Source organism: Neodiprion fabricii, chromosome 7 (genome assembly GCF_021155785.1).
Source record: "Neodiprion fabricii isolate iyNeoFabr1 chromosome 7, iyNeoFabr1.1, whole genome shotgun sequence".
In the NCBI taxonomy this organism is placed as follows: domain Eukaryota; kingdom Metazoa; phylum Arthropoda; class Insecta; order Hymenoptera; family Diprionidae; genus Neodiprion; species Neodiprion fabricii.
In genome coordinates this window covers 20,244,893-20,267,790 of record NC_060245.1, presented here as the reverse complement: position 1 = coordinate 20,267,790, position 22,898 = coordinate 20,244,893, and the positions used below count along the sequence as shown (strand labels likewise).

The window sequence follows — 22,898 nt, the reverse complement described above, 5'->3', positions numbered from 1 at the left end:
GTTTGTCGGGCGTCGAAGTCCGGGACGGGACAAACAGGACCTGGAGGTTGCCGGTGGCGGTGGTGGCGGCGGCGGAGTTCCGTTCTCGATGGAGGTTGGTCTGCGCGGATTTCAGGAATCAATGCGTCGGGGCGCGTCGGGACGCCTGCGCCACCTTCCGCCCCCGCCATCCCCGTCGGCCGACGACGTCCCCGCGACGGCGCCTGTGCATGAGAGACGGATAAAGCAAGCCCGTAGGAAACGAAGCCAGGACTTCGCGAGGACAGGAACCCGCGTTTCGTCGTCCCCCGAGTTCGGGCACCGGTTCCTCCGAGGATCCTAAAGTTTCACGGAAAACGCGCTAAAATCGCCGTAACGCCTACCGCGACAATTATCTTGTAGCGTTCGAAAACAAGCGGCAAAAATCGGTTAATACATACACGTATGTATATATATTGAAAAACAAAAAAACACGCAAACCTTAGTAGACAAACACTCGGTACAACAACAAAGGTTGTCCAGCAGCTGTGAACGCCACTTGACAGTGATCGTACGCCTTGAATTAAACACAGTGCACCCGTAAAAACCAGTGACAAAGTGCAACGATTTTGATTTCCCATTTGTTGCCTTACCTTGTGAAATGAATTTCCGTTAATCGCACCGCTCGATTCACCATACATAATACATTATTTTTCACATCTTTCTTCGATTTATCGTTTTGTTTTTTTTTCAAAAAGCTAAAAGTGACGTCGTACGAGTATTGAATTATCGCGAAACAAAGAGCGAATGCCGAAGGTAGAATCTTTACCTTGGATTAATCAGTGTCGACGCACCGCGTCCTTTTCGGCAGCTCGGGATCGCGTCCCGTGAAAGTGTGCATCTTAATTAGTTGTCGTTAGTGAAATCGAGGGGTGAATATTCGTCGAATAGTGGTACGGAGGTCCCGCGGGCTACCGCAAGAGTCCCGGAGGTGGTGGAGGAATGACGGAACCCCGGAAGATTCGACCCGTAGAGGGTTAGCGGCATCCAAGGTGTCATCCGCGAAGAGATCGGCCTCCGGACGGCCCCGAACCGCCCACCAACCCCATACACAGTGAGTGATTCCTCGTTTCAACAACCCCGGCGAAATCCTCAGGTCCGCAGGTGCGGCTAACCGTGTCTGACTTCCGTTTTTTCCCCGTCTATTTTTCTTCCCTGATCGACCGCTCGACAAAAGGGGTGCAGTTTCAAGTATATCGGAGTGAGCGATGTGTTCCCGAGGGGGGTTGACCGACGAACGGATCACCCTCGATGATGTAATTGAAATGTAAAATGGTAGGAGGACGTCTAACCAAAAGGGATGGGGGTGGAGGGGGGGAGGAACTGTTTCAGCGTCGTCATAAATTCGACAACCCCGCGACGCGACGGCTGCGTTACCTAATTTTGTCACGGTCAGAAAAGTTTATTCGTGCGGATATCACACGCTTCGAGAAATTACTTATCCTTGTTTATCGAAAGGGAAGTTTTCTTTCTTTTATCTTCTTCGTATTCCCATCATTTTTTATTCTCAAACGGTATATCCGATCTCGACTCGCGCCCGAGTAAAGGAACAAAGAACGGTTACAAGGCGGGGGGGGGTAACGAAATTTTCATCCCCTTCTCGCGCGATTCGCGCGGGTTATATACTTCGACGGACAAGTTTACCCTGACACGGGAAGATGTGGGATATTTTAAATAGACCTCGTGCGGGGCTCTTTTTCCCCGAATTACCGGGGCGATGAGGTTAAAACTTTGTCGTAATATGCGAGGCTAAGATACGGGGGGGGGCTTAAATTTGTTGTAAAAAAAAAAAAATTATTTTGTACGGGTGTTTACCTGCACACGGATAATGCATGGTATGCGCATACCTATGTATATAATGTACGTGCAGGGTGTAATCCGGGGGACGAGGATGAGGAATAGGAGAGAAACCGGACGAACCGGAAAGCGTGGGTGCGGAGTGAAAGAATGTGAAGAGAAAATGAAAAAAGAAGAATTAAAAATGACGAGGAACGAAAGCTCGTTTGTCTGAAATATCGCCCGCGGGGCAGGAGCTTGCAGGTTAATCTCCCGCTCTTTCCGTAACGGAAATAAATATCCGGCGTCACGTCTTTTCAATTATTACAGCCCGTCGAATCCTTCGTTGAATTCGGCATCCTATCGGATCGGTTTCGCAACGATTCGAGGGAGGAGCAACGAGCCGGGGAATCGGAATCGGTAGAATGGAAATAACCGATTCTTCGACCCTAATCGCGAACAGCATCGTCGTAGGAAATTATCCCTCTCGAAACTCGACGAGCGGTTATTCTCCTAAACATAATGCCCGAGACCCGTCGTCTTGTTAAAAGTATTTGCTCTACGAGCGATTCCCGGGTTTCCAAGGGTCGCTTGAGCTCCCACCTTCTCCACCTCCTCTCTCTCTCTCTCTCTCTCTTGTACCCTCTCGGCATTCAACGTGCTTGGGTCACGCAAACTTTAGCTTAGCCCAACAAATGCTTTTCAACGCGAACGGGGCGCCGGCCGAGCGACCCACCTGCACACGTTTACCATAAACCATGCGGAGTGCCAAGTTAGAAACGATCCAGGGAAAGGTAAACGCCTCGTCGAGCCTCTCGCTTCGAGGGCGAACCAAACTTGTCATTCTCCAGCCTCACCCCGTGGGTCCCAGGGTGGAGGTCGGGGACTCTGAGGATCGCGATATATGGATGGACCGTAACGGTGTACCGACTCGGGAGGGACGATCATTTTCAAAGTTTCAACGGAGGAAAATCTCATTTATCACAGTTACCCGGAAAATTTGCTGCGATTATATAATATATCGATGCTGCTACACTAGGCGGAATTTCATTTTTTACGGTAACTTGAGAAATTCAGTAAAACAGGTATCGTTGAAAAAAAAACTGTTCGAATATTGTTGGAATTAGGAAAAACGTCGATCCTTTTTTGGTTATTGCAACGCAGAATCAGTTTCTACTTTTTTTAGTCAAACAAGGCTTTAATATCGATATATTGTTGCGCAAGCATTAAATTTTCGCAACAGTTGGAAAATATACAAACAGTGATCGTAATGATAAAGAATAGTAACGGATACTAGACTTTCCGGTAAAAGATAGAAAACTAATTTTCATTTTCTACCTAGAACCGTGTTTTTCGATTTTGATAAAAAATGAAAATAGTCAAGGACCGAGCGGTAACCGGAAATAAAAATATGCCGCGTAATTTCAACGTTAAATGTATTTTTTCATTTATCAATTGCATTTATCGTTTCACCAACATCAAATTGTCCCAATAGTTACAAGAAAATATAATACGACTGACTGTGATTGAAAAAAATAAAAAAAAATCTGACAACGCATACGAATTGATAATTCTTGTTACATTTGCAAAAATTCATTTCATTATCTCCGAGCAGAACATAAGAAATAAAAAAAAATGGTTAAGAACTTATCGGTAACGTCGAACGGAAATTTCTTTCCCTGATACGAAAATCAATCCCTTAATCAACGATCATTTGTAAAAAGTTTAATAGAGGATTAAAATCGTGACACGAAGTCAAAAGCTTAATCGAAATCAGAGCAGAGGATAATGGAGGTTGGAATTTTCAACCAAAGATTTATAAATTCACTTAATTGAATATGGATTTAAACGACTATAAACTCTAATCTCTAAAGCACCGAATGTTTTATCATCGTACCGATAGAAAAAAAATTATACATAATCCTGATACAAGAAAGGCCAGAAATCGGGACGTCAAATCATTGATTACAAAAAGACAGGAAGAGCATGAAAAAAATCAGAAGAATCAAGGACATAAAATTATCAATACCCGAATAATAACCATATCAAGTTTCATATTCAGCTACGAATTAACACTTTCAGTCACGCGAGTCAGTTTTTCATTTCACCTAAAAATGCATAGACTAAGAATTTTGCATAGAATATTAGAAAAAAAAATATGATGTCACTATAATGGCTTCTGTGACCGAAAGGTTTGAAAATTTTCCACCTTTTCGCTAACGCAGAGAACAAAATTCATTGTCGCAACGTCTTTGACAAAGCGCGTGAAGTTAGTTGTTGTTATTATCATTATTGTTACTATTTTTATCGTTGCAAGTAATTGTTTTCCCGTTTCTTTTTTTTTTTCCTCCCTTATTCCAGCCCCACGCCGCTGTCCGCAATTCTTATTTTCACCTTAATTTTAGGGTTAAAATCCTCCGGACTAGGGGGTAATTGTTTCTTGAAAAGGCACGCCCGCCGCACTTGAAAAAAAAAAAAAAAAAAAACAAAAGGGTTGATGGGGGGAGGGTAAATAACGTCGGACACACCGAGTTTCGCGACACCTCCGCAAAGAGCTTTACCTCACCCAGAGCAAGGCACATACATATATAATTATATATACATATATATACATATGCATACCTTTATATACCATACTTATTGTGTGTAAGTAAACGGGCGCTTCGATGAAAGATTGAGCACGCCGAATGCCGGGGGTCGCGAAGTCTCTCCTCGTTCCCGTTTCCTGGAGCAGAGGTTGGAGGTGATATCAGCGTTGCAGAGGCCGCCGGGTTCAACTTTAAAGGAACGCCAATTAGGGCCGTGGCTCCTTGTAATTCGACTATCGCTCGCTGCCTTTTTAAACCAATTAACAATTCGTTGAGAAATTATCGAGAAGAATCTCGACGGGGAGGGAAATTGTGTGTGAGGGAGAAAGTGAGAGCGGGATGGAGAGAGCGAGAGAAAGAGAGAGAGAGAGAGAGAGAGAAAACGGCGAGACAAGAGATAATGAAAAGAGATTATAATGCGACGAGGGGTGAAAAAGTACGACGATCGAAAAGATAGTCCGACGGATATTCCGCGGAATAATAATTACACGGCTAAATTAACGCCACAGTTAATTAACACTTTAATTTGACAACAATAATTCATTACGATTGATTCGCCTGTCGCGTAATTTCAACTTTGGTTATTACTCCGCCAATCATTTGTACGATTACGTTTCTTTTCCCCCGATTCGTGAGTGCATCGGCTTTATTTTTCGTATACTTTCGAGTATCAGAATCTGGCTTCAACGCATGTATTGCAGAAATTGACTTCGAAAACGGTAAAACAAATTTCGAACGATGTTAAAAAAAAAAAAAAAGAATAATAATAATTCTCCGGTAAAAGAAAATGAATTCATTGAATCCTGCTGCCAATTAATCAATCGACCGAATAAGCCGAGCCTGTCCGTCTCCCCCTCTTCAATTACAACGACTCATCTGGCTCGAATTTGCATTTGGAACGACAAAAACAAAAAAAAAAATTCATTTTTTGTTTTTTACCAATTTTCGCTTTACGATATGTCAACGTTTTTGCCACGGCTTGAAACTGTAGTGGGTGTAGAGAGAAACGAGGGTGACGGTTATTTTTTAATCAATTATTCCGTTTTTTTTTTTCAATTTTACACCGTTCTTATCCGATATCGATCAATAAATCGATAATAATTATCGTGATTGCGAATATAATTCACAAATCGAATAATGATTATTATTTCCGGCGGTGACGGGCGATGAAATAATCAGGGGTTGGGTAATTTGTGCAGGGGGGAAAATAAACCCGGTAGAACGAGTACAATGACGGAACAAAAAAAAAAAAAATAAAACTATGATTATTGTCGCTTCGATTTAATTGTTACCGCGACATTTTTTTCAACTGTCTAGAGATGCGATACGTGTGAAACAATATCCAAGTTTTGAAGAAAACTAAGCGCGTAAAATGGAGGAGAAAAAAAAAACGTGGGGAGAGAAAATTGCTAATCAAAGCAAGGACGAAAGTACTTGAGTAGCCAAGCTTATATTGTTGTTGACTCTGTACACCCACATGCCTTAAAAGTAAGGAAGTGAAAAAAATTTAAGTATATAGTCAGACGTTAAAAGAGCAAAAGAAAAGAATTGAAAAAAAAAACGTAAATGCGGGACCAACGAAAAAGCTGCATTATACGTTTTTGTAGGAGACACGATCGCATTAAAGTTTTTCAAAGTTTTTCATTTTATACCAAAGTCGACAAGAGGCGCGGCAATTTTTCAAACGAGAATGAGAAGAAGCAGAAAAAAAAAAAAAAAACTTTCAATGGTACAAATTCGTGCCGTTACTTTCAATTCGTAACTCGATACATCGACCTGATAAAACCCTGAGAAGTTTTGTCGAGGTTGAAAGAAATCGCTGACAAAATTTACAGAGATTCGTATTTAAGGGAAAAAAAAAAAATGAAAAATCGTGTGATATCTATCAAATGCCATAAGAATTGACAGCGAAATTTTTTAAAAAAGGTTGACTCTGTTTTTTATAATCCAGGATACGTAACACGCAACCGGAACTGAATATAGAAATGATGAGGAAAAGAATTATCCAATACACGATTTTTTATTTGGGATGAATTTCATTCTAATCCAACAACCTAGTCGTGACTTAAAAACGTTACACGATGAAAAAGGATGTGTCATGTAAGTCAAAGACAAATGAAACTTCGATGAATAAAAAAAAACTAAGAATAAATACAAACTTGAGAATAAAAAATAACATCGGTGTCTTGCAATTATAATACATAGTGTATGATACAAGTGAGCTGTCGGGTATTCGCGAGTGAAATTGGAAGAGAAAGAGAGATAGAGAGAGAGAGAAGAGTTTCGAAGAGCCGTGAGTTCGTCTCTTCAGAAACGTCGAGATCTGGTACTTCTTTGGTAAATGACAGTGAGTATAAAGCGGAAAAGCGCGGACTGCACGAAAAGCTCGGATGCAGTCTCGGAAAGAGAGGGGGAGGGAGAGAACCGATGGAGCTGCGAGTGGAACATAAAGAGCCCGAAGGAGAAAGAGCGAGCGAGAGAGAAAAAAAATAAAAAAAAAAAATAAAAATATATATATATATATACAGAGGGAAACGTTGGTGCATAGCCGTGTATCTACATGCAGAGAAGAGGGTGAATCGCGAATAATATACGTAGGTGTATTTGAAGCGGGAGAAACGGCAGTGATCCTCTTTCGCAGTAGCTTGAGAGGCATTCTATTCGGCATTAAGTGGATATTCGCTGCTACTGCTACTGATGCTGGGAATAGTGAGCCGCTTACCTTGCCCGCGAAATATTCGAGCTTGAAGAATCGTTACAAACAGACCTGGCGGGTTTTTATTTCATCCGTGAAACAAGATTTCGTGTTATTACACCGAGATGAGGGGAGAATTCGTTTACACGCACCCGGGGAATTTTAGGTGAATAAGAAAATGAGAAAATAAGATAAAGTAGAATGAGCGCGAGAGGGGAAGATGAGGGACGAGAATTATGGTTGGACGAATTGAATTCGTTGAACGACAACACAGGTTATAGGGGCGCAGTTTGAGTTGCAAATTTGAAATTTTTCTAATTACGAATTATTCGCTGGGGAAACTTCGTGTAAGGATATCAAACTTCGGAGAAACGCCAAAGTTACCAATGGTTGGCAACTTGACACCTCAGAGTTTCGAAATTCAACATACGATAGAGTAAGAATATAAAAATATACTCACACAGCGTAATTAACTCGGCTAGTGGGTGTAAAGGATCAGATGAAGCGAAAATTGGAATGACCACGGGATTCCGAAAGTAAAAGTATCGAAAATCGAAAACAAAAAGAGATGAAAGTGCTGAAATTTCACCGAGTCAGAAATTCACGGAATTGAAAACCATCGATTATTCGGTATTTCGATGTTTCGAATTTTCAAATTTTCTCCTTTTCGTACCATTCAAAACTTTGACGTTTCGTCAGAGCTTGATTTCTTCACTTCAAGTTTCGCCACCAAGAAATTCGGAATTTGGCGCTTCCGAAAATTTTCAAAGTCGGAATTTCAACCCTGACTCACGTTTTTTGTAACTTGCGATTTCTTGTAATGAGAATGTTATCAAAAACGCTGTCCGCTATACTTTTCATGCATGCGTAGAGACGCAGCTTTTCAAAGTGTACAGGAACAGGTTATCTTAATGCGATAGTCGTTAAGGTCGTTAGAATCCTGTAACAAAGTTGGAAAGAACATTTTCCCAGTCCAAGGATAGCATCGCGTCCTTTGAAAGTCCTCGTCACGCCAGGATGCTCCGCAAAGTTGAGTAAATAACGCAGTTTCAGTTTCGGTCTCGGATTTTTTTTTTAGTTCGTTTCTTTCTTTTTTTTTGCTTTTTGTCGGGGATCAAGTTTCGAGTTTCTAACCGCGTGCGAAACGGCACAAAAAAAAAAAAAAATAAAAAGGTCAAAAATCGATACATTTTATCAATTTTTCTTACACAAAATAATTATCACCCATTGAGCGTTTCATCAAATTATTATATTCCTAAGTTATACTAACTGTGATATGGTTAAAAAAATATAGCAATTTAGAATACTGGACTTGTGAGGAAAAACTTACCTAGACATCAATGTTTGTTTAAAATCGTTTCAAATTTGATGAGAATCTAGCAAATTCGTTCGATTTCGATCTATGATAGCTCATTTTATTCCGAAGACTGCAATTTTTTTATTTTTTTTTTCTCACAAAGTCACTGAAACGGATTTTCTTTCTCACGCGGCAGTCGATTCGATATTGCCATTCGTTGTAGTGTCGAAAAATTGGATGTCCAGCGATACCAGCGTGATAGAACAAAAAGTATTTCGTTGATTTTGAAGAAGGTATTCTGAATAAAATGAGTCACATCTTACAGTGAAATGGTTAAATTAACCAGACTTTCAACAAATCTAAAGCGAATCAACACAAAGCATCGACGACTGTACTGTTTCTAACAATTTATTCATTTTCTATCTTTGTATGTTTCATCGTCAAATTTGACAAATAGATAGCAACTATACATCACCGAAGCCATACCACCAAGAATGTCGAATAAAATTCCGTGCATTAATCAGTCATGTAACATCTGGTACGGAAATTAAACTTGTACACGAAAGCGTTTCGATTGTCCAAAACGATAACTATCGTATTATTATTTATCGCTATAATTCGATGACACGCTAGTGATTGACAAAAAAAAACATTTCAAGTATTCACAGAACTGAATCTCCGCTGCACATAATTAGTCACGAATCATCAAACGAGCTACGATAATCGTCAACAATCATTCAAATATTATAAATCAATCAAATTCACTTCCTATTGTAAAATTATCGTCGATATTCGACATCGATTTCAGCCGCCAAGTTATACGCCGATTACCTAATTTATTGGGCTAAATTCTACCCACCGATGTAATCTCAGTCTATTACGTATGTATGTACGGGTATGTAAGGGATCGAGTGTAGGAGGGTGGTATTCGTACACGTACATGCAGCCTACCAGACCCGTGAAAATCAAAGCTCTGACTCTGGCTGTCTACAAATGTTTGACCGAACAAACCGGGCTTCCTGGTCTTCTCCTTCAACAGGATTTGCGGCTTGAGGAGCTTTCACGAGCTTCTCCTGTCCGTCGGCTTAATGAAAACCTCGCAGGCGGCGTAGGTAGATTTACACCGAAAAACAGCGATTTCAACCGAGGAAAATGAGCGACCCCGATAAATACGGTCACTTGGAATCCGTTCGTCGAGCGAATTACCACCCCGCCAAATTATTATTATTATTATTATTATTGTTGTTGTTGTTGTTGTTGTTATCGTTATTTAACGGGAAATGAATGAATTAACGAGAGAAAAAAAAAGTCAGTTTGAATAATTGGAATTGAAAAGAAAAATAACGACTAACGAATATCCCGACAACTATATGTATAGAGTGATTAGCTAATGATCGAATGTTTTAACGCGCATGCGCTAAAATTCTATAGCAAAAGCAGTTGTTTCGTCAGGGGTACCAACATTTTTCAGGTTACATAGATCGCGGCGACCTGTCACCTGAACTCAAGACGGTTGGTCAACCTGATAAAACAACGATTAGGCGGTAAAATTTTAGCGCTTGCGCGTTGAATCGTTTGACCGTTAGCTAATCACTCCGTATAGATATATTTATGTATATATGCATGTATGTATTTGGAATAATAATTAGCAGTGCGATATTATCTGTTTGATTTTAATTGTATTATACACGTTAAGCGTACAATGCAGAATCCTCGCTGTTGGCGTTTGACAGTAAATAATATCATGGTTGACGTTATATTTGGGCAGAGTATGCGATGAATAAAACGAAGTGTAATGTTTACCTACTCGTCGGATATAACTGTTGTTTCTCTTCGCTGCACGGTTATCTGATTGATCCGTGAATAAAATAACTGGCTGCACCTCCTCTGGCAGGAGAATTTTATTTTTTTATTTTTAGTATTTTACCAAATGAAAAATTTCAAAACAGTCAAGGATACGTGATGAAATATTTTTTTGCGTTAAGATTAGGTCGATTACGTGAACAAATGACTGGAGCTGAGGATAAATAATTTTTTTTCGTTCGGAGACGATGATTTTCGTGACGATATGAAATTTGAAATTTGAAACGTACGATTTTACAGGCTAAGAATATGTCCGAGCAAAATTTCGACGAACCAAAAGTTTGAATAACAAGACAAGCAAGGATTGATAAATCGTTTACAAAAATTGCGATTCGGTAAGAAAATGTTAAATCATGGAGTTTGAAATTCACATACCTTTTTACGAACAACGTCAACGTCAAACCGGGGGAACCAATGTGTAGCCTGTTCAATAATGCCATTTTCCGTGTGTGTTTTCACACGTTATCGTTGCTAATTTCAGCCTCGTTTCTTTGCATTAAACAATTTTCCGCGCTACATCAGTGGCAAAACAGTCGACGGGTTTACAAGAGAAAGATGAAGAGAGATAGAAGTATGGTCGGATGAACAGGCAACAAGGAAAAGGCGACCGCTCATTGCGGGTGGATAAAGCGAGTGCGGACAGAAAGGGGCAAGTAGACCGTAGGAATAGGATAGGTACGTGTAATTTGCGGGCAAAAGATCAAACGCGGGGTAAATACGGTCTGAAAGCTGTTGTGCGCTTGGAATTGACAATACACACGCGAAACCACGAATAACGGGAGGAGCTTTCTCTCGTCGCGTCGTCGTGCACTGCCGAATCTAGTTTGAGCCTCGTTGAATTTGGTTTTCTACTCGCCGAGCCGGCGCTGCGCTCCGAAAATTGAGGGTAGCTAGGGGGGGAGGCTCGGTAGGATCTCGCGAACGTCGAGCGCCGATCAGCTCAGTCGGTAAGTTGGTCAATTTTCTCGGAAAGGGCTCGCGAACCTCCGGCACCGATCAGCTCAGTCGGTAAGTTGGTCAATTTTCGCGGAAAGGCCTGGCATACGTCACGCGCCGATCGGCTCGGTCGGTAAGCTGGTCGATTTTTTTCGGTAAGATCACACGTGCGTTATATGCCGATCAGCTCGCAATCGTGGAGTGTGAATTTGTACTCGACGGCGGCGTCGCGACGCCACGGCCTCGACTAGCCGTCCATCTGATAGGGCGAAAACGACAGTTTCTTAAATCGTTACGCCGACCAGACACGATAGAGTAGAGAGCCGGCCCCCGGGGCATTTTACTAGGATAACCGACTGTTTGCTCGACGTCTCGGTGCGTGTTTGTGTGCGTGTTTGTGTAAGTGTCTGCGTTTGCATTTGCGTTCGTCGATGTGTACCGATGCGCACGCGAAGCTGCTTCCCTTTTCGGTAAATAAATTCCCCAACCCCTTGCCGCGTCACCGTAATTACACTCACCGTAGACGTAAGACGGTGTCAAACCCCTTCAACTTTGTTCCAAATAATTACCGAATAAACCGAATGCTCAGCTTACAAGTTTCATGCTAATCTCGCGTCTCACTTCACGCTTGTCTTCTCGCTTTAGGTGTTGAAAATTCCCCAATTTTAAATAATTATGTTTCGTCAAGTGATTAATTGTTAAAAATTCATAACGTACATCGAACATACCATCGATGGTAGACAATTCTTCTCGACCGTTCAACAATTCCACAATTGTCAAAATGACCACGTTCAAAAGTTCAGGGTGTTTGAAAATAATCGCACGAACTTCATATTCCATCCAATTTCTTCGAGCATTGAAGAGGTCACGTTTTTTCAACGTGGCAAGATTCGTTTACGAAAAGGAAAAAATTCAAACTAATATAAAAAAAAAAGAAAGAAGAATGGTGTAAGAAATACTGGAATCACGAAAGATGCAGCGATATTTTCTAAGCATTACGAGAATCCCGAAAGGAGTAAACGACTTCTCGTTGGAAGAGTGGTTGCACCTTTAAAATGGTTTTATATGTACCTACATACCCTCAACACTTGCCGTAGCAGCGGCAGGCGATTACGGGGTTGCGAATAGCAAGGAAGTGTGTTAACAGGTGCGAAGGCAGTCACACAGGCAGGTAGGCAGGTGCTGAGGCACTTGCACTGAAGCCGAAAGAAAAGAAAAGAAAAAACAAAAAGTTCACGACCGCACACACACACACGCGCACACGCACACGTGGCTGTAACGTCGGTTTGAACCAGCTCGACGACAGTAAGACGTTCAACTCGCGTCGTCGCGACGCCGACTAACGACGTACGGCCAATTTGGTATCATGTCAGATACACGACTCGATAGTCTGACATCGAAACCCCGCAATATTATGGTTCTCGAAGTAAGTTTCTTGCTAAGGGGGCTTCAACGTTACCGATGATATTTTCAAAACTACAATCTAGCATTCAAATAGGCCGGAAGATGTCTCAAACCAAGGAGTCGACATTTTTTTAGTCCAGACGATCAATTCAGCCAATGGGTCGATGAAATGCAAACGATTGGGTATCTAAAAACCGAGGATTAAATTATCAGAAAAATTACAACAAGTGTAACGAGTATCGTAGCTACTGGAAAAAAAAGAATTCAAGAATTCAGGTTACCGTGTCGAATTGTTATGACACAATTCGAAACGTCAGATTTATTTTTATGCCGCAACACGATTAATGAGCATCGAATTAAATTTTCACGTAAGCAGATTCCCTAAAATTTATAAAATATGAACGTTGATTTCATTTTCTTAAAACTGACGAAGGGGAGGTAGTTTTATTTTTATAGAGTTAGTTTTGGCATCTTCTTTGATCCAAAATGAATCAAAGCATCGGGGGAATATTGCGACTTATGTCCACCTGTGCCTACCTTAATTAAGACCGAGCCCGCTCGCCTCCTAACAGGGTTAAAATAAACAGGCTTAATAGAATTATGGACCTTCCGGTGCCCTAATCCAGTGGCAAAGTTGCCCGAGGCTACACATATATTGTTTCAATAATTTAGGAAAGTTCGAATTTAACAGAGTGGTCACCGCCCAACCGCACATATATAGAGAATAATATTACGTCCCGGCGGTTTACCGAAAGCCCAAAAATTTATTTGGACTCGATTATATTACAAAATAGTTTGGACCCGGCTGATTCGGCGGTAAAACCCCTTCGAGAACACCGAAGAATGGATTATAAGCCCACGGGCTTATGTATTATACATATAAACGCTATGCTGTGCCAAACGTAATATTGAAAGAGTCAATATAGCCGTGATATCAAGGGTGAAATAAGCGCAAGAACACAAGAAGGGAAGGGTTGTTTTCATAAGGCAGGTTTAAGTTTTTATGAATTTGAAGTTTGTAACGTCGTTGTTGCGAAGATGAATTTTCGAAAGAATTCGTTACTCGGCACGGCGTTGTCCGAGATTCGCGAAACCACGTAATCAAGAAAACCATGTTCCAAATCAAAATTTACAAACTCGAAAAAAAAAAAAAAAAATGTAACATCATCGCCGCTAACTTCAAGCTCGATAATTTCGTGGCGTTCTTTCGCATTGGAAATGAGTTGACAAATTTTCTTTGGTCAAACCACGTGTTCCCTACACCCGATGCATGACAAGTTCACATAAAGTACTGGATAAAAGAAGGAACACAAAGAGAGAGAAAAGAATGGGGGGAAAATGGGAAAACCGACCCTTCCAGTGTACCGATGATAAGTATCATATCCCGCAGCGATAAGCCGAAATTGAATTTCTCGTTGGTCTGATTCCGAGGGCTGGGTCAGCGCAGCACGGCTGCCGCAACAGTAATCGAGATAATATTAACGCCTGAGCTTATCTGTATCGTTGGAAAATAAAATTGGAGGTTATACTTTGCCGATTAGGCTGACCCGCTGTTCAGCCCTCGGACTTCTTGCGTGCGACTAAGCACCGACTTGTGGAAAACTTCGATCCGGCCCAACTACAGCCTGCATCGTTACACCCGTTTTCTTTCACGTAAATATATCGTTACTGCCGGCAAAGGTTGCCGATAATGCAAGTGGTTTCACGTCGTTTATTGAATACGAACCGTGTAAATCGGAGAAAAGTGAACGGCGATTTGCGGCACGGTGAAAAATAACTAAATAAAAGTCTCGGTAGGGTCCCGCGGAGATCGAACGCCGATCAGCTCAGTCGGTAAGGTGACGCGTAAGTTACGTGCCGATCAACTCGGTCGATAAGTCGATCGATTTTCTCGTTAAGGTCTCGCGTGAGTCACGCGTCGATCAACTCGGTCGATAAGTCGGTCAATTTTTAACGGTAGGATCTCGCGTAGATCAGCCCAGTCGGTAAGTTGGCACAGTTTTCTCAAAGAGCGCGGCGAAAAAATGGGCGAAATCGTTTTGAAGTGGGCATGAAATGCCGGGGTGAAGGTAATAAAAATCAGACCCAGTCATCGGCGGAATTACACAACTGGGCAATAAAGCCGCCGCCGCCGCCGCCGCGCAAAGAACGCACTCGTATCAAGACTCGCAGGTTCCTCGAGTCTCGACTTATTCGCAAAGCTCGCTCTATACCTACCGAGTCTTTATTTCCCCGAGGACCTTTCGAGCAGTTTATCGTTTACAGGAGGCGGAGGCTGTGCGGATGCGAATGCTTCACCTCAGCACTAACTCCGTTCGCCCGGGGGTTCCGACGTCACGCGAGCCGATTATCGCTCTCCGTGAACCCCCGACGTGAAAATTGCGATAACGACCGCGCAATCAAAATGCAGGGACACGAAAAATGGAAAGATTTACACCGACTCGAGCTTAAGTTTCTTCCGTGTGCAGCGTAAGATATCTTTCTTCGCCTCGCGCGCAAGTCGAAAAATATGAATTATTTTTAACGTCGTTGTTGTTTTTTTGTTTTTTTTTTTTTCTTTTTGCAATATGAAAAACGTAGATTAGATTCCAATTTTTCGCGCCATTTCCTTTATAATTTTTTTCACTTGTGACGAGAGAAATAAAAGTTAGTAAAAAAAAAAAATGAAAAATTCCTTTCAGACTACATATTTTACAATAACTACAGATCGTATTTTTTGCTTCACCGTGACAAACGACGAATGTAAAAATCTACTACGCGATTGAATTTCACTGGTTCTGATACATTATGTTGTAAATTTATATGGTCCAGAATGTGCGACTTTCATACAACGTACCCTTTTCAAGTATCTCGAGTCTGTTTCAATTTTTATTGAAATAAAGAAAGAGAACGAAATATCGAGATATTTCTTCTCGCCAAACTCTGCTAGAATACGAATTGATAAAAATCTTGAAAATATAAAGATATAGAATAGAAATATGCGTAAAACTTTTTCGTACAATCGATTTCTGCACAGGTACTCGGTAACTTTTTGCGGGCCAACTTGTCGATAGCAGTGTAAAAATTCGTTGAAGGAAACTGCTCGTAAAATATACTCCGAATTTGACAAAACGTTTCGTTCGTGCGTTTACATTTATTGAATCGACGAGTTTCTTTTGTTTTTTATTCACATCTTGCCATTGACAACGAGAGCATTGGAGTAAAACTTGACTTTCTTTACGGGGGGAAGGGGGATTAAAAAAAACAGCCGCGTGTTTAAATGATTTCATTGATTGGAGAGAAGCTCGTCGGCTTGATAGCTGACAAGGAGGAAAAGGTGGGGGAGAAAAAGGAAGAGGAGGGTATGGTTCTGATGGAAATAAAGGTTTACGAGCCGGCGAAAAAGAGAGGAAGAAAAAAAAACAACGACGATTTTCGCAGGGATGTCGTGTGTCTCGTTCGGTTGTCGTCACGACAGCTTTTCGTGCTGATAAACCGACGCTTACGATAAGGGCGATGATACCATACGGATATCGCTGACGAGTGTCCAGATCTCATCCGATACAAACAGTGTTAATGGACTTTTTTAATTTTCGCTATCTGTCTCTCGTCACCTGTTATTTATTTATTTGATCTTTCTCTCTCTCTCTCTCTCTCTCTTTCTTCACCAGGAGAAAAATCCCGGTTCATGATTTAAATCGCGATGTCTGTTTCGTTTTTCACACCTTTTACATCATATAATAAATCCCGCATCACGCAGAGGACGGAGAATTCAAATAAAAGTCTTGAAACTTGAGACGAGAGAAATAAAAGAAAATAAAAAAAGAAGGAAAGAAATAAAACAACATTTCGCTCTCGATTTTTTTTCCGCGAACATCGAGGAAAGATTGTGTTTTAAAAATAATTCAGCACGATAAAATTCCATGCACCGGAATAATATTTAAACAACAAGAATTCTTGAAGCTAGATCGGTTCGTAGATGATATTTTTTTGTTCCTCGGTACTCCGTCAACTTATGACGGAAAAGAAACAAGAAGAAACTACGGTCTCCAATTCGTGACGTTTCCTGAATCTGGTAGCTAATCCGTGGAAAGTTTTAGACCGAGCGCAGCTTTCCCCATTGTGTGGAAATAAAATGGCCGATCCAAGACCGGAAGTAGCGGTTTGTCAATTGGTCGGGGAATGTCCAGAGTCACGGATAGAAACTCCGTCGTGATTTTGTGCGGCACGTTTCCGATTCGATCTCAACGGAAGTGCTTCCAAGAGTTTTGCAGCATCGGTACAGAAGCTCTGAGTACTTGCAGAGTCTCGGGACTGTTTTCGAGTAAGTTTGACATAGCGAGGAGGACGGTTAAACGCGCAGATGTGCAATCCTCTCCCGGTCTTCTTTGTAAGCTCCGAGAACAACTCTGGGTATAGAAGCGCGCGACGACGCCTTTCTCGAGAGCTTTTTCTTCTTCGGGAGAAAAGCTCTCGACGCATCCGAGCCTCTTTATTCGATGCGATTTTTACGGGTTTCAGTCTCACCGCGGAAGTTTCGCCGGTCAGGCGAAGAAAACTCCCATCCAAGAGGATAAAACGAACAAAATCAGGGATAAGCTTCTACCAAAAGCTCGAATTTTCACGGGCCGACGCACCGTTCTCGAATTACTTATGTTTACTTTTGCGGCGTGCAATGCCGGTCGATCAATCTGACCGACGCGGCGAAACGAAACCGAAACCAGTTTCCTCGAAAATCGCAAACCATTCAAATCACCCCCCGGCCATTTTTAACCCATCTCGTACATTCGATAAACGGCAACGGAGCTAAAAGTTGCCCCCGTCGTTCCAAGTTTTTTGATTGACGCGTGTCCCCGACAAAATGCAGCCCGCGACTTTGACGTGCCTCGAGATTAATCGATTCTGTTCATTTCGATATCACGGTTCATTTTTTTTTTTTATTCGTTTTTACCGTTTCGTTTTTTTTTTTTTTTTTTTCATTTCATTTTTTTACACACATTTGCGATTTGCACCGGTATATGTATTCACTTCCCGTTGAAATCCAACGATTTTTTTCTCCGTTAGGGTTATTTACTTACATTCGTTCGATTTACGCACTTGAAATGTATTGAAATTCAAAAAAATTTACACGAGTCTTGATGTTTCACCGTATATACGGTAACTTCTTGTTTTCTTCTCTCATGATTTCTCCAACCTGGAAACTCGGGATGAGATTTCTAAGAAGAAAAAAAAAAAAAAAATTGAAAAACACTTTTCGTTCCAATAAAAAACGAGATGACGAATAATGAGGGGTATCCATCTGCTGTTTGGGTGTAAGTGAGAGTAGGAAAAAAAAAATAAATAAATAATTCCCAACAAGTTAATTAAAGATTTTACATTATCATTCCGTCTCGTCGCAGTTGGTATGAATTTCCAATCTGATGGAATCAGAGGAATTTCACAACAGTTGGAGAATTATTGGTAATACAGCTGTCCGCTAGTGACGAGGGCTTTGGATGAAAGGCCGTCTGGATTGACCCGTCAAATTCCCCAATTTCGAAACAACAAGTTTTCGACGGGTGGTGAGATTGGAGGAGGGAATGACGAGATGACGAAGAACGTTGGCGGGTGGATGATTTGTGGTTTAAAATTAGAAGACCCGACCGATTATCTCGTTTTTGCAGTATCGCAACACAACAGAGGCAGGGTTGATACGTCTGTAAAGCCGGGGATCGTGTGAAAAGAATTATAAATCTCACCAATTTCAGATAATAAATTTGTTCGGATGAAAAAAAACGTCCGAGGGACAGGGTATAACCTACCGGCTTAAATTCGGCAAATTTTTTTGCTCCTCAAGTGTAAAAAAGAAGACGCGATAACGGTCGACCGAAAGCTTGTGTAACATAAAATTTCTCATTCTCACGATTTTTAACCGCGCAAATGACTCTCGTTATTCATTCAACTAGCAATCCCTTTTTCAGAGAAATTCTATTACGCGAAATCGTGATCGTTATCGATGCCTTGTACAACCATCGGACGCATACATACAACAGCAACGATACAGAACACATTTCAAATTTAAATTAGCTTCAATTTCAGTGAAAAAATTTACCAACTGTATTAGTAAGACAGCTACTTTTCTCCAAATAATGTTATCAATTACGTAACAAGTAACTGGTTAAAGTGGCTCTCGAATAACACAGCGCATAATTTACAAACCTGCACTTGGAAAAATTCAGTAAAACAGGCAGCGTTGAAAAAACTGTCTGAATATTATATAATAAAAAATGAAAATAGTTGCAGACTAAAAATTTCTTTCAGTGTTTTCAAAAATGTCATACCGATTTTTAAGCGTTTATCAAAGTTAACGATTGCAACTTCTTATTTTCAATCTTCTTTTTTCCACATGCAAATGCCTCGCCTGTCATAACGTAAATTTTTTGTTTTTTTTCATTTCTTTCAACTCCAAGCCTCGGTATCTTACGCCTGATAACGAAACTGACAACTGCGTAATACGCGCGGTATTCCGCAACGATGGCAAAGTTCTGATTGCGAGAAAGGCGAGAATGTGCGCAACCTGAGCTTCTCTCTTCACCTTCAAATAGCTTATTCCCACAAGCGTCGAGTGGATGTGTGTGTGTGCAGCCATTTGTAAGTGTATACAGGTATACAAGGTATACACGCGTCTGCATGTACCTATATATATACATATATATGTGCGAGTTTGTGCATCCGATCGTATTGTTCGCGAAGCAAGCGATCAACCGTTCTCCATAGTCGTTTGTTTGTTTGTTTCCAAGTGAAAACGGTTTTCCAATCCTAGAGCCTCGCGCGTTGTGCTCTCCATAAACCAGAGCCTCGCGACGAGAAACGTTATCGCTGTTCATCCCCTGCGGCAAATCGAGTTCCACCCCTTTGTATCTACGTACAACATACGATTTGTATCTGGGTATATAATTTAACTAATACGTATAACGTCGATATGTTGTTGAAATTTTTTTTTTTTTTTTTTTTATATAAATAAATTTTATCAATATTTAAAAAAAAATGGCCGATTACTTTAACGACGCGTGCGAGCAATATTGACGGGATTCTCCGCGGCTTATCAAACAAACATGCGGATTCTATCGGCGAGTGTACGTTTCGCCGTAATTATTCGTGACAGAAGAGCGATACGGCGAATGCTTGACGGGGTTACGTTGAGGAACGTTTAAAAGTGTGTAATCAATGAATTAGCATTACCGCCGTATCGCGAAAATGCTCATCCCGCGCTCCGACACGCAAAAGTGAATTAATCACGCCGTTAAAATCTATCCCCAAAATCGCAATAATTGCAAAATAGAGGGTACGTCAATAATAATTATCCTACGAACGATTATTTTCTGTTCTCAAATTGCGTAAATTCGATTGATTCGTTCGAGCTAAATTCAAATACGTAAAAGTTTCACGAAAATTGCAAGCTTCTTTTGCCTTGTAGTTGTTGTTGTTGTTGTTGTTGTTGTTGTTATTGTTATTCTCCGTTAGAAACCGACGAAGGAAAAAGATTATAGGAATTAAAGGTGAAACTGTAAAAAGCGGCGAGTATTTCACGGTATAAAAATTCAAGCTTATAACGAGGATATCTTAATTTTTTTCTTTGCCTAGATTTCATCCCCTACAGCGTAATTGGAAAACTTGTTTCTCGTTTCTACTATTTTTTTTTTTTTGGTTTTTTCTTCTCACTTTTGTCGACGAAGGATATTCACGCCTTAATATTGCTATCAGACTCGACGGTCTGTGCGCAACAGAAAGTCTACAGACGCTCTTCTCGGTAAATACAAACGTCTTATTCTTTCGAAGCGTCTGTCTGACAATCAGCCAGTTTCTCTGCCTAATAACGAAGCAGCAGCACCGATGCCAGACGAAAAACGAATTTTTTTTTCCTCCATCCTCATTCTCTCAGACCGATCGTCTCTGGCAGCGGTTCAATTTCATTTTCCATGCCTCGGGAATTGTTCGGACGATCAAAAAATTCGACCGTTTAATAATACGTAATAATATAACGATAACGAGACGAGGATGAAAAGGAATCTTGGGTATATCAGTGACGCTAGAATAAAATTCGTCTTCGATATTGCTGGGGTTGAGATTGGAAGGAAATGATTTTTTTTTTTTTTTACAACGTGACACGTTTTATCGCATTGGAAAATGTTGCACGCTTCTGGAGTCCCATATTTCTTATTATTTAGGGGGCAGGGTTGATATTCCAAATTTTTTTGCGGCGAAACTTGAAGTAAATAAATCAAACTTTGACGAAACATCAAAGTTTCGAATGGTACGAAACGTACGACGATTTTAGTTCCGTGAATTTCTGGCTTGAAACTTCCCCATTTTGATCTTTCTCTTTTTTGGATTTTCGATATATTTACATTTGGAATCCTGGTAATTCCGATCTTCGGTTTTTCTCATTATTTACATCCACTCGTTGAGCAAACTAAGCTGTGCGAGTATATTTTAATACGTCAGAATTTTACTCGACCAAAACTTTATTTATCAAAGTTTTGGCTCTATCGGAACTTTACTTTTCGTAACTTGAACTTTCGTAATCTTGCATTTCGGAACTTTGAGCCCTCCACTTTCCGACCATTCGAAACTTTGCCGTATCTCAGTTTCTCCAAAGTTTTATTTCTTTACTTCAATTCTCGCCAGAAAATAATTCGAAATTAAGAGCTTTCGGAACTTCATCCCCGCCTCATATTCAGGGCTCGATGTTTGGTCTTTTATTTACCTACAAAAACATATCAAGAATTGAATAAAATCATCCAATCGCACCTCGAGTACTTTTTTTTTCATAGTACCCAACAGATTCGCATGGCTGACCAATCACGGACGCCCATCACTTATCAGCTGTAAACATACGTTAATCGTCAAGCATTCCGCGTGCAGTTCTACTTGCTTCATATTGCATCCAGATTTTAGTTTCTTTCCTTCCATTTTTCCTTTCGTTTCAAGAAGTACCTTGAATACAGATCGGAGCGGGTGGAAGGCGGTACACACTTTATACGCCGGGAATGTCTCCTCGCATCTTTTGTGTCCTTGCAGCTTTTATATACACAAAACCATTCGTACAGCTCGACGAGATCAGCCCGTACGAATTTCTTGAGGGAAAACTGCCGGCGTATATCCGGCCCGAGACGGAAATGGCAGTTCTCTCTTAGTTTCCCTTCCGAGAACTACGAAGCGCCGTCGACGAGATGAAAGATGCAAACTACCCTACGCTTACGTAGTACACGATTATTCCAAACTTCCGTCACCAGAAAAATTTTCACGTTTATACCGCTTACGCGAGATTTGTTCTCCTTCTTTTTCAGACGCATCTTTAGACAAACAAAGAAAAAACAAGAAAAAAAAAAAATGGTATGAAGAATTCGCGTACCTAAAAGCCAGTTTAATCGCTCAGAAGATTCAGCCACTCAGCAACACCAGTTTTATTATAAATAAATATTTTTTTCAACATTTAGTTACACTGAGAAAAATTTCATTTGTTACGGTAACTAGAAAAATTCAGTAAAACAGGCATCGTTGAAAAAAAAACTGTTTAAATATTGTTGGGATTACGAAAAATGAGGTACGCGTAAACATTTTGCGCTATCGTCGATACTTTTTTGGTTATTGCAACGCAAAATCAGTTTCTGAGGTTTACTCTACTTTTTTAGTTAAACAAGGCTTTAACGTCGATTTATCGTTGCATGAGCGTTAAATTTTCGAAACGGTTACAAGAAAATGTAGTAACAATGATCGTAATGAGAAAGAATAGTAACGGATACTAAACTTTCCGGTAGCAGCTAGAAAACTAATTTTCATTTTCTACCTAGACACTATATTTTGTCGATTGTGGTAAAAAGTGAAAGTAGTTGAGGACCGAGCGTTAACCGGAAATAAAAATTTCACTCAGTGCAGATCGTTGGTTGTACGAAGTTGTATGAAATTGCATGTATCGAAAGAGATACAAAAAAAAAAAGTTTCAACACAACCGAAAACGGAGTTGAATAAATAATCGAAAATCGTTCGTTATCGATTATAATACGAAATTCGACCTTATCTAGATTCCGTTTCAGGTACTTGAGATATTTTCAAATAATATCTCAGATTCTTGACACAGTAATTCCAAGATCCTATCCTTTTGAATCATTTTATACTCTAGACACTATTTTAGAATATTTCCAAAGAATTCGACCGTACATTGTCTGATATAATTTGATAATTATTCAGAAGTTTACTTCAGGCACTCTAAATTCTCCTGGTTTTCCAATGTTTCCAAAATACACTTCCAATTTCTATCTCAAATCGATTTTCTCCATCGGCGCGACGGCTTCAGACATTC

General features: G+C 40.6%; 1 protein-coding gene across 2 annotated transcripts in view; it reads left to right on the top strand.

The window, feature by feature from the left end:
• Positions 1 to 236: 236 nt before the first annotated feature.
• Positions 237 to 22,898, top strand: part of LOC124186435 (hemicentin-2-like) — a 264,379-nt gene continuing 241,717 nt past the window's right edge. The window contains exon 1 of one of the 2 annotated variants that reach the window (XM_046578168.1): positions 237 to 1,072. The gene's annotated coding sequence lies outside the window, so the exon portion shown is untranslated. Of the gene's footprint in view, positions 1,123 to 22,898 lie in introns of both variants that reach the window. The other variant, XM_046578169.1, reaches the window with a different exon arrangement.